This window comes from Elephas maximus, chromosome 19, assembly GCF_024166365.1.
Source record: "Elephas maximus indicus isolate mEleMax1 chromosome 19, mEleMax1 primary haplotype, whole genome shotgun sequence".
Lineage (NCBI taxonomy): Eukaryota > Metazoa > Chordata > Mammalia > Proboscidea > Elephantidae > Elephas > Elephas maximus.
The window spans coordinates 57,587,927-57,604,621 of record NC_064837.1 but is presented as its reverse complement, the minus strand read 5'-3'; the positions used below and the strand labels follow the sequence as shown (position 1 = coordinate 57,604,621).

Sequence of the window (16,695 nt, the reverse complement as noted above, 5' to 3'; positions counted from 1 at the left end):
AATTTGAGCCTATTTGGAAATAGGGTTTTTCTTGTGTTATGTTAATGAGGTCAGAACAATGTAGGGTGGGCCCTAAATGTAATCACTTTTGAGTTATAAAAAGATTAGAATAGACACAGAGACACACACATGAGGGAAGACACACCACACGTGAGGATTGTCTACAAGCCAAGGAAGGCTAAGGAACGCCAAGGAAGGAGTCAGCATGTAGTACAAGGTGCTAGTCATGAATTTTTTAAAAAGTTATTCACTTTTCAATAGTCTTTTCTATCTCCTCCCAGGCTATTGCCACTTTTGGCTCCTTTTAGTATGTTTCTAGCAGCATCCCTCTCATTTGATCTAGATTCAAGCTGGAAACTCATACAATCAAGCTTATTACAACTGTGTGTGACGAAAAGTCCAAACCTTGATTTGGACTTTTAGCTTCCAGAACTGTGAGAAAATAAACTCCTGTTCTTTAAAGCCACTCACTTGTGGTATTTGTATTACAGCAGCACTAGCATATCACAGCCTTGAAAATCCAGGAGAAAGAGGATTAAAAAGTATACAGACAATTCAGGAAATAGGCTGAAAGCTCAGCCAGCAGGACTGTGTGAAGGCTCCATCCCACGAACGTATCTTTTGCACATGATGCAAGTGGCCAGCCGATGACCAGCCGTAGCTGCTTGCAAGGTCACAGGAACTCAGCACTCCCACTGGGCCTTGCTTTGGTAGCCAATGAAGTCACACAAAGGAAAAGAAAGAATGTTCCTTCCTGGTTCCCTCATCAAGCTAGACTCATTACTGGCTTCTCTGGAGCTGGACTGAAGCCACAGGATAGCAATTTAGGGATGGCTAAGCTAATTTTTTTTTTTTTTTTTAAGCTAAAGTGTATCAAGGCATGGCCGCTGAGCAGACACAGTGGCACCATGTTCAAGGGAACCCTGTAAGTGGCTCCCACCAGCAGTGTGGTTTTCAGCCTTTATACCAGCACCACCCGAACCAAAAACCAAAACCAAACCCACTGCCGTCAAGTCAATTTTGACTCATAGTGACCCTGTAGGACAAAATGGAACTACCCCATAGGGTTTCCAAGGCTGTAAATCTTTACGGGAGCACACTGCCACATCTTTCTCCCAAAGAGCAGCTGGTAGGTTTGACCCACCGACCTTTCGGTAAGGAGCCAAGGCTTCAGTAACTGTGCCACCAGGGCTCCCTACCATTCAAGCAGTCTCCATAAAAAGCAAAGATAGTCAAGCCTCAGCATGTTCCATGTGCTCTCAGTAGCGGTGGCATATCTGAGGGTCGGGCTAACATGTAAGGGATGGGAAACCAAGGCAGAAGAGCCAGCCATGCCCAGAGCCCAGCCTAGCATCTGGCCCAGAAGTGACTTTCTCCCTCTCCTGCCACCTAGGGGTCAATTAGTGACTCTTTTTCTCCAATCTGCTTATGAATATCAGTGTACAATTCCTACTATGTACAAGGGACTATGCTAAGTGCTTTCCACATGTTATCTCATGCAAGCCTCATGATTTTATGATATAAATGCTATTATTTCCTGCTTTTTCAGAAGAACAAACTGAGGCTTTTGAAGGTTAAGTATCTTGCCCAAGGTCATGCAGTTGTTAAGAGGGAGAGCTGGAATTCAGACACAGGCATCCTGACTTTAGAACCTGGCCTTTGAAGCCTCTCACCCTTGCTATTCAAGGTGTGATCCTCAGAGCAGTGACATAGGCAGTAGCTGGTAAGTATGGGTCATAGCCTGGGAGCTTGTCAGAAATACGGAATCTCCAGCCCACCATCTTCCCCAAAGACTGAGTGAGAATCTGCATTTTCACAAGGTCCCCAGTTGATTGGTGTACTTATTAAATCTAGAGAGGTACTAGCCTGCCCTATGCCTGCTTGCTCCCTTTCTATTCCTGGTACTCATCTATACCCTGGCAACTGAGTGCCAGGGCTGGGTGAGAACCAGTGGGTGCTGGAGATGGGAGTTGGTGGTGGGGCAGGTGGTCAGCTAGAGGGCGAGGCCTGTACATTGTAGCTCCCAAGGGATGCAGAGCTGAGACCACCACTTCTGCCAAGTGAAACTACATTTATTACCTCTTCATGAACCTGGCAATGTTTCATGGCACTAGTGGACTTGAGCACTCATCGTTTTAACATTTCTCTTCAGTTCTGGAATCATTACCAACACACTGCCACCTACCCTCATTTTCTCAGAGACTTTCAACAGTCTTTAGTACTCATTTGGTGCAGACCTTGTCCCTTTAATTAATGAGTTGGAACTTAAGCTCTCTGGCTAGGAATTACCCAGCCCTAGAATCAAAGATGTCTTGGAAGAAGGACAACCAGAACGCTCCTTGGAAGCAAGGATGGTGAGACTGTGTCTCACATACTTTGGACATGTCAGGAGGGATCAGTCCCTGGAGGAGGACATCATGCTTGGTAAAGCAGAGGTTCAGCAAAAAAAAAAGGAAGACCCTCAACAAGATGGATTGACACAGTGGCTGCAACAATGGGCTCAAGCATAACAATAATCGTGAGAATGGTGCAGGACTGGGTAGTGTTTTGTTCTGTTGTGCCTAGGGTCACCATGAGTCGGAATCAACTCGACAGCATCTAACAACAAAAGAATCAAAGAGGAAACCCCGGTGGTGTAGTGGTTAAGAGCTACGGCTGCTAACCAAAAGGTTGGTAGTTTGAATTCACCAGGCACTCCTTGGAAACCCAAGGAGATCTGGAGCTGAGGCAGGGGAGGGATGGGTTAGATAATGTCTTAGTTTTCCAGTGGTGCTGTAACACCAATACTGCAAGTGGGTGGCTTTAAAGAATAGAACTTTATTTTCTCACACCTCTGGAGGCTAAAAGTCCAAATCTTCACCATGTTGTTTCCTTCCTTCTCAGTAGCCTAGGATGTTCCTTGGTTCCTTGCAGTCCTCACACGGCATCTGTCTTTGTGTGTGTGTGTATGTGTGATGCTGTGTGCATGTGTGTGCAAACATTCCCATCTGTGTCTAATCTTCTCTTTATATAACTCAGGGTGATTAGGCTTAGGATCCACCCTTCACTGGTATGTCCTCAAATGACTGATGATATCACATTAGATTCCATTATGGAAAGTGATTATATTGTTATTACGTTAGGTGCCATCCAGACAGTTCTGACTCATAGAGAACCTAAGTACAACAGACTAAAACACTGTCTAGTCCTGCGCCATTCTCACAATCATTGATATATCTGAGCTCATTGTCGTAGCCACTGTGTCAATCTATCTTGTTGAGGGTCTTCCTCTTTTTTTGCAGACCCTCTACTTTACCAAGCATAACATCCTTCTCCAGGAACTTGTCCCTCCTCATAACATGTCCAGAGTACATGAGACAAAGTCTTGCCATACTCACTTCCCAGGAGCACTCTGACTGTACTTCTTCCAAGACAGACTTGTTCATTCTTCTGGCAGTCCAAGGTATATTCAATATTCTTCACTAGCACCACGATTCAAAGGCGTCAATTCTTCTTCAGTCTTCCTTATTCATTGTCCAGCTTTTGCGTGCATATGAGGTGACTGAAAATACCATGGCTTAGGTCAGGCGCACCTTAGTCCTCAAGGTGACATCTTCGCTTTTTAACACTTTAAAGAGGTCTTTTGCAGCAGATTTGCTCACTACAATATGTCATTTGATTTCTTGACTGCTCCTCCCATGGGCGTTGATTATGGATCCATGTAAAATGAAATCCTTAACAACTTCAATCTTTTCCCTGTTTATTATGATGTTGCTTATTGGTCTAGTTGTGAGGATTTTTGTTTTCTTTATGTTGAGGTGTAGTCCATACTGAAGGCTGTAGTGTTTGATCTTCAGCAGTAAGTGCTTTGAGTTTTCTTCACTTTCAGCGAGTGAAGTTGTGTCATTTGCATATCGCAGGTTGTTAATGAGTCTTCCACTAATCCTGATGCCATGTTCTTCATATAGCCCAGCTTCTCAGATTATTTTCTCAGCATACAGACGAAATAAGTATGGTGAAAGGATACAACTTGATGCACACCTTTACTGATTTTAAACCACACAGATAACCTTGTTCTGTTTAAACACCTACCTCTTGGTCCATATACAAGTTCCTCAGAGCACAATTAGTGTTCTGGAATTCCCATTTTTCACAATGTTATCCATAATTTGTTATGATCCACACAGTCAAATGCCTTTGCATAGTCAATAAACAAAAAAACCCAAACCCATTGCCATTGAGTCAATTCCGACTCATAGCAACCCTATAGGGCAGGGCAGAACTGCCCCCTAGAGTTTCCAAGGAGTGCCTGGCGGATTTGAACTGCCGACCTTTAGGTTAGCAGCCATAGCACTTAACCACTACGCCACCAGTGTTTCCTAGTCAATAAAGCATGGGTAAATACCTACCTAGTGTTCTCTGCTTTCAGCCAGGATCTTTCTGACATTAGCAATGATATCCCTCCTTCCATGTCCTCTTCTGAAGTTGGCTTCAATTTCTGGCAGTTTCCTGCAACTGCTTTTGGATAATCTTCAGCAAAATTTTACTAGCATGTGGTATTAGTGATATTGCTCTATAATTTCCACAGTTCTGTTGAATCACCTTTCTTTGGAATGGGCGCATATATTGATCTCTTCCAGTTTGCTGGCCAGGTAAGTGTCTTCCAAATTTCTTGGCATAGACAAGTAAGCACCATCTGTATGTTCTAACATCCCAACTGGTATTCTGTCAATTTCTGGAGGTTTGTTTTTCCCCAATGCCTTCAGTGCAGCTTGGACTTCTTCCTTCAATACCATAGGCTCTTGATCACATGCTACCTCCTGAAATGGTTGAATGTCAACACATTCTTTTTGGTACAATGCCTCTGTATATTCCTTCCATCTTCTTTTGATGTTTCCTGGGTCATCCAATATTTTGCCCACAGAATCCTTCTTGCAACTCGAGGACCGAATTTTTTCTCCAGTTCTTTCAGCTTAGGAAATGTCAAGCATGTTCTTCCTTTTGGTTTTCTAATTCCAGGTCTTTGCACATTTCATTATGATACTTTATTTTGTCTTCTCAAGCCGCCCTTTGAAATCTGTTCAGTTCTTTTATTTTATCATTTTTTCCTTTAACTTTAGCTACCCTACATTCAAAAGCATGTTTCAGAGTCTTTTCTGATACCCATTTTTGTCTTGTCTTTTTTTTTTTCCTGTCTTTCTAATGATCTTTTGCTTTCTTCATGTATGGTGTCCTTGATGTCATCCCACAAGCTGTCTGATCTTAGATCATTAGTGTTCAATGTATCAAATCTATTCTTGACATGATTTCCAAATTCAGGTGGAATATATTCGAGATTGTATTTTGGTTTTGGTGGATTTCTTTTAATTTTCTTCAACTTCAACTTGCATATGAGCAATTGATGGTCTGTTCTGCAGTCAGCCCCTGGCCGCCTTCTGATGGATGATACTGAGCCTTTCCATTGTCTCTTTCCACATATGTCCATTTGATTCCTGTGTTTTCCATCTGGTGAGGCCCATGTGTACAGCTGCTGTTTATATTGTTGAAAAAAGTATTCGCAATGAACAAGTTGTTGGTTTCGCAAAATTCTATCATGCGATCTCCAGCATCGTTTCTATTACCAAGGCCATATTTTCCAACTACAGATCCTTCTTTGTTCCCAACTTTCACATTCCAATCACCAGTAACTATCAATGCATCTTGATTGCATATTCAATCAATTTCAGACTGCAGAAGCTAGTAAAAATCTTTACTTTCCTCATCTTTGGCATTAGTGGTTGGTACATAAATTTGAATAATAGTCTTATTAATTGGTCTTACTTGCAGGCAGGCATATGGATATTATTCTATCACTGACAGCGTTGTACTTCAGAATAGATCTTGAAATTTTTTTTTTTTTTTGACGAATGCAATGCCATTCCTCTCCAAGATGTCGTTCCTGGCATAGCAGACCATATGATTGTCTCATTCAAAATGGCCAATACCAGTCCATATGAGCTCACTATTGCCTAGGATAGAGATCGTTACATGTTCCATTTCATTTTTGATGACTTTCAGTTTTCCTGGATTCATACTTAGTACATTCCAAGTTGTAATTATTAATGGACATTTGCAGCTGTTTCTTCTCATTCTGAGTTGTGCCAAATCAGCAAATGAAGGTCTCGAAAGCTTTACTCCATCCATATCATTAAGGTCAACTCTACTTTGAAGAGGCAACCCTTCCCCAGTTGTATTTTGAGTGCGTTCTAACCTGAGGAGCTCATCTTCTGGCACTATATTTGACAGTGTTCCCCTGCTATTCATAAGGTTTTCACTGGCCAATTTTTTCAAAGGTAGACTGCCAAGTCCTTCTTTCTAGTCCATAAAAAAAAAAAAAAAGTCCATTGCTCTGCTGAAACCTGTCCGCCATGGGCGACCCTGCTGGTATTTGAAACACTAGTGGCATAATTTCCAGCATTACAGCAACAGGCAAGCCACCACAGTATGACAAACTGACAGATGCATGGTGAGTGACTATATTTCATTGCATTAATTACATTTCGTCCACAGGCATAGTGGTTAGGATTCCAACACATATTTGGGGGGAAACAATTCAAACTATAACAGCCATCATTTAGTCCAGGGGCTTATAACCCTGTTGTGCCTCTCAGGTCCCAAAGGGCTTTTCCAAAACGCATCCCCCAAGTCATCTCCAGAGTCAAGGAATCAGATCCTGCAGTGGGTCCTCAGAATCCAGATTTTTTTTTTTTTAAGATTTTCAGGTGATTCTGGAATAGTCTGAGGACTAGCAATTAAAAACAAGGTATCTTTATTCTAACCCTTCCCCTCTCCCAACCAACACACTGGGGACTAGGAGAAGTCAACTTCTTTGGCAACATTGTCCAGCCTGTGTTCCGTCACCAGGTAATTCACCAACTAGTGAAATAGTCCCATTTTATTTTGGTCCCACTCCAAAAACAAGATGTTTCTTCCTGATTCTGAGAAAAAATTCACCTCTCTAAAACTTGCACTGATTATCTCATTTCTATGCTCTGTCTAATTCCTCTTCTACCTCCCAGCCCTTCCAATATTTGGAGGCAAAATGGTAAGTGGAAAGAGCATGGACTTGGAAGTCTGTTAGAACTGGGCTCTGTCATTTACTAGCTGTTTCATTTCTCTGAGCTACAGTTTCTTTTTCTGTAAAATGGGAATAATGATATCTACCATTGTTATGGTGAGGTATTGTAACACCTATGTTGTTGTTTGGATTGATTGCTTTAGCTAAACAAAGCACGTGAAATCATGTTTATCTTTTCACAGCAACTTGGAGAGTAGGAATGTTTATACATAATGAGACATGGAGAATTTGGGTGCATTTTTATTAGCACTGTCTCAAATCAAAATAAGCAGTCAGTCCCAGAGGGCATAAATGATGCCGTAAGAAATCAGAATATAAATGCATTTTGAGACAAAACACCGGACTTCAAAGGCATTCCAGAATTTAGTAGGCAGTTAACTATGAACCCAGAGTCCTCTGTGGGATCTCAGCTGATTCTCCTCTGCAGTTAAGAAGGGGCTGTAGTTTGAGAAGCTCTGGCGAAGAGAATGGTTCTCAAACCTGGCTGTGCTTCAAAACTACGCAGGAAAATGATTTAATGCAGTCACCTGGCCCCACTCCTGGAGCTTCTGATTCAGCTGGGCATCAGTTCCCGCAAGAGATTCTGAGGTGCTACCAAGTTGAGGGCCACTGGGTGGGCTCTGATGGCCCTAAGAGTTCAAGTAGCTGAGTAAAGCGTTTTGTTCTGAGACCTCGGAGATGGTGCCAAGGTCTCTTAAGGCACTCAGAGGAAGGAAGGGCAGCTCTCACCTGGGAGTAGAAGCTGGTTGAAGAATCAAGAATGGAAATTGATCCTGAGCAACCAGAAAGCAATGATGATAAGGAGAGCGTGAGGGAGGGAGTCCACAGGTTCAAACCTGCATCAAGTTAGAGTGCCCTCCATCTGATCAAAAACATGTAATGTAGCTCTGCTGTACCTATTTGCTTACAGAAATTACTTTGGCAATAAAAATAATTGTGTGCCTGACTCAGCTACACAATTACTTTGCAAATTGAAATATGAAGAAAGTGATGTGCCACATATGAATTCTGGTGCACCAATTGTCCCATTGCTTTGTATCTCAAAATCAAATGTCGATTGCTCTGGGCTCCTACCCAGTGGCTGGCAGGAAATTCATTCCCAAAGATTCTTGAGGTCCTATCCTTGCTCTTCTTGGCTGTAAGAGTCCTAGGGCCTCTGTGGCACTAGAAGAGTGGGCAGGGGCAGGGGCAGTGGCCTAGGCCTTAGTGAATGCCCGCCACCATCTTTCAGTTGCTGGTCGGGCTCCATGCTTAGGACAGGTCTGGTCCCTGCCACCTCTCTCAGGTATGGCCACTCTGGGCATCTCAGAGACACCCCCACAGAGGTCATCTTCATTGATCTGGAGGTACTGCAGGCCAGGGGACACTCTGCCCCCTCTCAGAGGGACCACTCACCCCCTCTCTGGTCAGTTTCTGACTCAGTCCCTCTCAGCTGCTCCCATCTGGTTATGTCCACAGACCCTCCTCCCACAACGAGCCTGTGTGCACACCATGCCAGCTTCTTCCCAGGGGAGTGAGCCAGTGGGGGATGGGGAGAAATGACCCCAGTTAGTGTTCTTCCTCTTTTTTGTCTCAGGATTTCCTCCCTAATCCCTCTGCAAAGCTTAGAGTTGGTTTTGGGAACCAAGATGGGTCCCTTTCCTTTTCATTAAAAAAAAAAAAAAAAAAAATGACATCAAGTCATTTCTGACTCATGACGACCCCATGCGTGTCAGAGTAGAGCTGCACTCCACAGGATTTTCAATCGTTGATTTTTTGGAAGTCAATCACCAGGCCTTTCTTCTGAGGTCTCTGGGTGGGCTCAAACTACCGTCCTTTTAGCTGGCAGCCAAGCACATGGACTATTTGAACCACCCAGGGACTCCAAGCAGCCCAGGTGTTGTTGGGTGCTGTTGAATCAATTTTGATTCATATCGACCTCTTGTGGCACAATAGAACTGCCCCATAGGGTTTCGTAGGCTGTAATCTTTCTGGCTGCTCTATGGGTGAAAGTTGTAGCAGTCTGCTTCTGTAAAGATTACAGCCTTGGAAACCCTATGGGGTAGTTCTACTCTGTCCTCACTATGAACCAGAATCAACTTGATGGCATCGGGTTTGGTTTTTGGTTTGGTAATCTTTATGGCAAGAGATAGCCAGGTCTCTTCTCCCACGGAGTCACTGTTAAGTTCGAAGTAGCAACCGTTCAGTTAACAGCCAAATGCTTTAACCACTGCACCACTAGGGCTCCATAAGCATCCCGTACAAACTCTTAATTGCTACTTCCTCCTTCTACACCTCACTTTCCCTTCTCCTGCAGGCTTGCTTCCTGGAATCTCCTCCAAAGTAAACTCCCACACCCAAGTCCTTATCTCTGGCTCTGCTTTCAGGTAACCCAAACTAAAACACGAAAGCCTGTGGTTGGCCAAACCTAGGTCACATACCTGTTCTCCAGGGCTTCAAACTGGTTCATTCTGATTTGACCCCGCTGCTGAGAATTTGCATTTTCACCCCAGGTATACTGAATCAGAATCTACAGTTTAACAAGATTCCCAGGTGATTCTTAAGTGTTAAAATGTAGATTCTGATTCATTATATCTGAGGTAGAAATGCAAGTTCTCAGCAAGGGGTTGAACCGGACTGAACCCGTTTGAAACCCTGGTATTCTCCAGATACGTTAGAGAGAGGGAGCATATAGCTCCTTCACTTTCCATAAACGGAAACGGCCCACTGCCCCCAAGACTCATCCCCAAATAAGAAGGGTGTTCTGCTAAAAGGTTGGAAAAACAAAAAATAACAACATAAAGACAAAAGTCTACTATAAGGTGATCCCAGCTGTGGAGGAAAACAACTAGCTTGTCAGGCGCACATTACACTAATAAGGACTCTGTATGCATCGCCTTATGTAAACCCCACCACAAGCCTGAGACGTGGGTACTGTCACAGGTTTGGGAATTTGTCCAGGCTGTCCAGGAAGTGGAAAAGCCTAGATTGGGAGCCAGGTTTGTTTGGTTCCAAGGACTGTCCTCTTTCACCTCACCCTGCCCTCCAACAGTGCTACTCACAGCAAAGCAGTAATTCGGTTAATTGCATGGAAGTGAGAGTATCTTTTTGGCCCCACATCCTACTGCCAGTGAAGCCAGATCCTGTTTTGGATTCCTGTGAACTTTCCATTTTTGGGAAAAGGCTGGCTCTCCTTTCCCTTTGATAGAATATCACTTACATCTGCTTTTCAGTAATCATATAGATTGAACATACTTCTAAACTTTTTCAGCCTTTATGCACTGTCTCCAGTCTAGCCCTCATCAGGGCAGGGATTGTCCCCACTGAGGACGGAAGCTCAAGGCAAGGGCAGCACTCCTTGTGTAACGAGCTGCTTTAGCTTATTCCTTTAAAACTGAGCATTCCTCAACCTAAAAATCATCCCCACCTGTGACTTGTGGCTGCTCCTGAGGACTGTATGTGGTGAAGCCACTGACCTTATGGACTTTGCAGTGAATTAAATCACCTCATTAAAGGCCCTTGAGATGTATGATAATAAAAAAAACTCTTCCTACTAGGCTGTAACAAACAATGATGGGAAGAACACCGGCTTAGGGATCAGAAGACCTGAGTTTGAGTCTCAACTCACTTTCCAGCTGTGTGAGTTTGGTCATGCCTCTTAACCTGTCTGAACATCAATATGAGGTTTTGGTGAAGATCAAATAAAACTAGTGGAAGTGTTATACAAATGTCAGCTTTTTTTTTACTATTATCTCTACAAAAAGTAATGTAATTACTGCTTTCTTGCAAGCTAGAATGATAAAGTATGAAATTATCATTAATGGTATCTGTGCAAAAAAAAAAAAAAAAAACTATTCAAAAGTCTAATCCTTGTGTCAGAGATACCCATCACACAAACAAAAAGAAAAAGGGAACCCATTCAAACCATGTGTAAGTTTCAGAAAGAGCTTTACGACCAGTCACTGATGAGTTGATTCCAACTCATGGCGACACCATATGTTGCAGAGTAGAACGGGTTTGGTTGTTTTGGAAGCCCCTCTGGCCTGGTTAGCCCCCAGCCCAAAGTCACCTCTCCAGCATAACCTGTCAGGTCTGGAGCCCTTATTGAAATTCCAAGGTTCTAAGAATTATCTCTTAGAAACTGAGGACAAAGATTAAATTACTTTGAGTAAAGTTAAATTCTAATCCCCACGGGGATTCTCTCCAGTTGATGACTAAGTCAGCAGGCACAAACTTCCAGACTAGCCGGTACAGTGACCACAATATATCAGGAAGATGTATCACTAAAAAAACATCAGCAAGGGCTATGTATTATGCCACGGTGACTCACCAAAGCGCATATGCTGACTACAAGTGTTCCTCAGTGATCTTTACACGCCCTACTGGTCTTTTCCTACTTGATTCTTCCACATGAGCACAGTCATTCCTACGTTGCTCCCACCCAGTCCCCTGATGGAACCTCCTTCCCAGCCCTGGCTGAGGTTTTAGGTCAGCAGCCTTCTAGGGGTCTGCTCTCAGCACTCCATGCTCCTAGCCCTCCTCAGATTCTCTGGACACAAGCAGGAACCTGGGCATTTCCATCCTACTTTAGTGAAGAGATCCCCCTTCTAGCCAGGCTTCTACTGGTGCCTAAGCTTGGGCTCCTCTCTTTCAAGCTCTACGGCCCCACCCCTGCAGCTTTATGGGATATGTGATGCACCCTGTGCTAAGGACAACCAAGAGTCACTCCCTACACTTCACACAGAAACCGCCTGCTCCCAAAGGGATTTTCCATTTCTCTTCTCAGAGGCCCCCAAAGGTATAGCTACAACCCTTTGGGACACTTATTCCAGACTTATTCCATACCTGTGTTAGAGGAGACGGAGAATTTCATTAGGTCTGAATTCTTGAAAGTCACGGGGAAATTTTTTCTTAATGACATCAGGTCTCCAAAGGCCTGGCTGGATGGAAAAAGGTGACACTGTCAGGGTCTGTTGAAGTCACCAGAAGTCTTGGCTAAGGACCTACCTACTAGGTTGCACTTTTCTGTTAAATCTCACTGGCCACTTCCAGCTGCAAAGGAGGCTGAGAATGTAGTAGTTCAGCTGGAGACATTGTCTCTAGAATGGAACAATAAGGAAAAAGGTGTAAACGAAGTCTGCGTAGGCAACTAGCATTCTCAGAAGCTAGGGGAGTAGCTAGCTACAGGAATAGTGAGTTTTAAGGTCAGCCATGCCAATACCACCCTCTCTAAGAAGAGACCATACAACTTGGCAACAAGGGATCATTAATGACCTTTGAAAAGGCAAACTCAGTAAAATGCCGGGTTGTGAATAGGGTGTGGTAGAAGACAATTGATAAGGGTTAAGAAATGAGTGGGAGGTGAGGAAGTGGAGGTGTTGGGCCCAGAATTTTCTTTAGAGATGTTGAGTAAAGAGAAACGAGAAAGAGAATGAGAGGAGAAGAAGAAGAAAAGGAAAGAGAACAGAGAAGAGAGAACCTTTATTCTGACTACCTTTGTTCCCCAACTCAATCTTGACAAGAATTTCTAACAACAAAATTGACTGGAGCTTCAGCTTTTCTCTCTCTTCTTCCTAGGGAAAGTGCTAATGAGGAATGAAATAGCCAAAGGCTGAACCGCAGGAGGGAGAAGAAGCAGGAGGCCCTGGAACATGCAGCAGCTGAGCTGTTGAGCACTGAGGATTTTCTCCACAACAAAAAAGCTTTTATCAAGTTCTTACTCTTAATTCCTGCTGGCTCTTGCTTTCTCCTTCCTTGTTTTCTTCTTCTATTCTTCCTTTATGATACTTTCTTCCATCCCCAAATTAGATGTCTTAGGCAGGGAACTTATATTTACTGGGCACCTCCTATGTGCCAGATACTGGGCTGAGGCCCCACATATCTCACTTAATTCTCCCAGCAGCCTTTGTGGGTATACAGTATTATCCCCATTTTACAGAAGAGGAAACTGAGGCTCAGAGAGTTTCAATAATCTATCAAGTTCACATAACTAGTATGAATTGCTACTGGGAATTGCGCCTAGCTCCATTTGACTCCCAAACTCATATTCTTTCCATTATTTCCCTGACTATCCATAGAGTACTCACTATCTGGGAGCTGCAGAAGTGTCAATTACTTAAGTACAAATTCACATAACAGACATGGAATTCACTGTATTATTATTCTTTTCTATAAAGTCTTTCTATAAAGATCTTTCTATCAGGTGCCACTGATCTGTTAGTAGAATCTTCACAAGAAAGAGCTTGAGAAATCCAAGTGTTTTGCTGTCTGTCTTGGTTTTCTGTGAGCCTAATCAGACAAGCAAGACTCCAGCTCCTCAGCCAGCCCCATCCAGAGGAACTCAACCTGTTAGCAAAGTGACAGTGAACAGGATTGTAGAATCTGACTGTAGAATCTCTCAAACCATGGACAGAAGAGTAGCAACTTTCCTAACAACTTGACATTGAGTTTTTAATATGCATGGGCATTTTCTACTATTATTATTTCCAGTCTGTTCCATAAAAAAGTAAAAGAGAATTTTGGATGACCAACAGTCATAAAACATCTGGAATGAATCACTTGGGGGCCTTACCAAGAGTTAATCTCTCTTTCTCTCTCTCCAGTCATCCAGGTTAAATTTCTGATTATTAAATGAGGTGTCGTGTGTGTGTGTGTAAATCTAACTTAAAACATATTTTATGTGGGAAAGGAGGCCAGAATGGATGGCTGCATACTTATTTGTTATTTTCTTGTTAAATGGCCCTTTAGTGAGCCAAATAAGAGGTATTTATCGATCCCTTCTGAGGCTGAGTAAACAGGAGAAGGAATTCTTTGATGTAGTTAGGTAAAAAAAAAAAAAAAAAATTTTTTTTTTTAGATCTCCTAAATTCCAACACTGCTTTATCTTTTCATTCATTCATTCAATCATTCATTTGTCTGGTATAATCAATTGTCAATATCTCTTAAAAGAGAGAGGCCTGGGGCATGACAGTGATGGCCAGTAGAAGATGATCTGAAGGATTGCAACCAATGTTGCAAAACAACATATGTATACATTTTTGAACGAGAAATTAACTTGAGCTGTAAACTTTCACCTAAAGCACAATAAATTAAAAAAAAAAAAGCGTATGTATCCAAAAATATATACATATGTACAAGTTAAAAAAAGAAGACTATCTGAAGCATTTTGTGTCTTTCACTTTTTCAAATCTTGGGTCAAGGCACTGTGCTTTGCAATATGAAAACTTTTCTTTAAAAAGCAAACATAAACAGAGGGAATAGAAGGGGTGGAGGTATTGGGGTAAAAAACATTTCTCTAATATTTGCATTTACCACATGCCTATCTCTTATTAATAAAAAAATCCTAGTTCAGATCATGAAAGAATAGTCCCTTCAACAGAGGGGATACAAGTAGAGTGTGTTTTTGAAGAAACTCACCCCTCTGTATAGGATTCACTGGAAACACCCCAGTGCTGTTTCTTTCAAAGCTGACATGTCTGCTATGAGATTTGCAAAGCGTTGGAATCATTATTGTTGTTGGGGGCCATCAAGTCAATTATCGACTCATAGTGACCCCATGTACAAAGTAGAGCTGTCCTGTAGGGTTTTCTAGGCTGTAATCTTTACAGGAGCAGAGGACCAGTTATCTCTTCTATGGAACTGTTGGGTGAGTTTGAACTGCCAACCTTTTGGTTAGCAGCCAAGCATTTAACCATTGCACCAGCAGGGCTCCTTTCAAGGTCATTAAGATCCTTGAATGAGAAATGTAGATAGGAAGGCTTTAGGCTTTGATCCCAACTTCGGAGTTGCTCTGGTTTGTTCTTTATGCCACATGCGCCCATTAAAGGTGAAGTGGAAGGATGAGGCAAAACATTTTTGGCTATAATTAACTGGATGTTTCAGACAAAATCAGAGACCTTAGCTTCCACTTTGTTTGGCGTGTGAACATCTGGCCCCAGCCTCCCCATCTGTAGAGTAGGGCTGTTTCCAGTTCAGTGATTGATTCATTCAGAGCCCCTGCCTGGTTCCGCATCGATGAATCAGGGCACCAGAACCTCAGATGGCTGCAGCTAAAATCCTCAAGGAATCTTTTCCAATAAATAGGAATCCTTTCTACATGTTCCTCCAAGCAATGAGACTGCAACAGGAAGACAGAAGAACGGAGATGCTCTCCCCACATGCTGCACATTCTTCCTTGAAAACACAGAGCTATTTCTTTCTTACATGAAGCAGCGTGAGATAAACTGGGAACTGTTAAGCTATTTTATACTGAAAGGGTTCTTTTAGAGCCTTTTATTTAACATTTTAAATGTTTGTTTTGATCCAAATGGAAGTCCAATTATTCAGCGTTTTCTGGATATTGGAGTAGACAGGAATGTCATGGTTGTTTGGTGCCATCGAACTGATTCCAACTCATAGCAACCCCATGTGACAGAGCAGAACTGCCTCATAAGGTTTTCTAACGTGATTTTTTTTTTTTTTTTAATCTTTGCAGGAGTGGATTGCCACTCCCATGGAGCCACTAGGTGGGTTCAAACTGCCAACCTTTCAGTTAGTAGCCAAGCCTAGTGCTTAACCTTTGTGCCACCAGGGCTCCTTAGATAGAAGTGGGTATTGTTGTCGTTGTGTGCTGTTGAGTCAACTTCAACTCATAGTGACCCTACAGAACAGAGTAGGTCTACCCCATAGGGTTTCCTAGGCTGTAATCTTCACAGGAGGAGATCGCCAGGTCCTTTCTCCCATGGAGTGGCTGGTGGGTTCAAACCACCGACCTTTCAGTTAGCAGCTGAGTGCCTAACCATTTCCCCACCAGGGCCCCTTGAAATAAAAAACCAAACCCATTACCATTGAGTTGATTCCAACTCCTAGTGACCCTATAGGACAGAGTAGAACTGCCCCATAGAGTTTCCAAGGGGCGCCTGGTGGATTCGAACTGCCAACCCTTTAATTAGCAGCTGTAGCACTTAACCACTACACCACCAGAGTTTCCTATGGAATGGATATGGTTACATCTATTTTAAGAGACCTCTGAAAATTTAATTGTATAAAAGGATACATTCTAAGAACTGTAACTGGTTTTACTAAGTTTTTATTTCATTTCATAATTTCTTCAAATAAGGGCTCTTCAAGTTCATCTTAGCATTTGTTTAAAGATGATTAATTAGTCAAAGACGTGGGGAATCAGAACTTAAAAGTAAAGTCCAGAAGGTCATTGTTATGATTTGTCAGAAACGAAGTTAAAGCACCTCCAAAAGTTCGTCATCAGTTCATGAACAAAAACCATTAGACTGTGAATTCCTTGAAGAAAGGAACCTCAACTTTCACCTCTGCATTCTGAGCAGAAATCTTGAGCCATAAGCTGTGGGTTCTGCCCACCATGCTTGACACGCTATGGCGCAAGGGTGCCCTCCCTGGAGAAGGTAGGGAGCGTCTGGGCTTCCAGCAATCTGGGGATCTGGAGGCAGCAGAGTGGAGGAAGGGCAGCAAAGGTTCAGAGAATGGAAAGTGATATGGCTCGACCATCCTATGGCTCCTGAAGGGCAGGGCAGGTCCCTGAGTCAGGTTCTCAGGCACAAAAAGGGAGAGACGGACAACATCCCGCAGAAATCAGGACTCCCTGAGAATCAGACTCCCAGCAAAAG

The 16,695-nt window shown here is 42.9% G+C and overlaps 1 protein-coding gene across 6 annotated transcripts in view; it reads right to left on the bottom strand.

Annotated features, from left to right (window-relative positions):
* APOH (apolipoprotein H) overlaps positions 1-16,695 on the bottom strand; it is a 53,288-nt gene that overhangs the window by 28,183 nt on the left and 8,410 nt on the right. For 2 of the 6 annotated variants that reach the window (XM_049861278.1, XM_049861277.1), the window contains exon 2: positions 11,921-12,174. The gene's annotated coding sequence lies outside the window, so the exon portion shown is untranslated. Of the gene's footprint in view, positions 1-11,920; positions 12,175-12,795; positions 13,774-16,695 lie in introns of those variants that run through there. The other 4 variants (XM_049861279.1, XM_049861283.1, XM_049861281.1 and 1 more) reach the window with 4 other exon arrangements.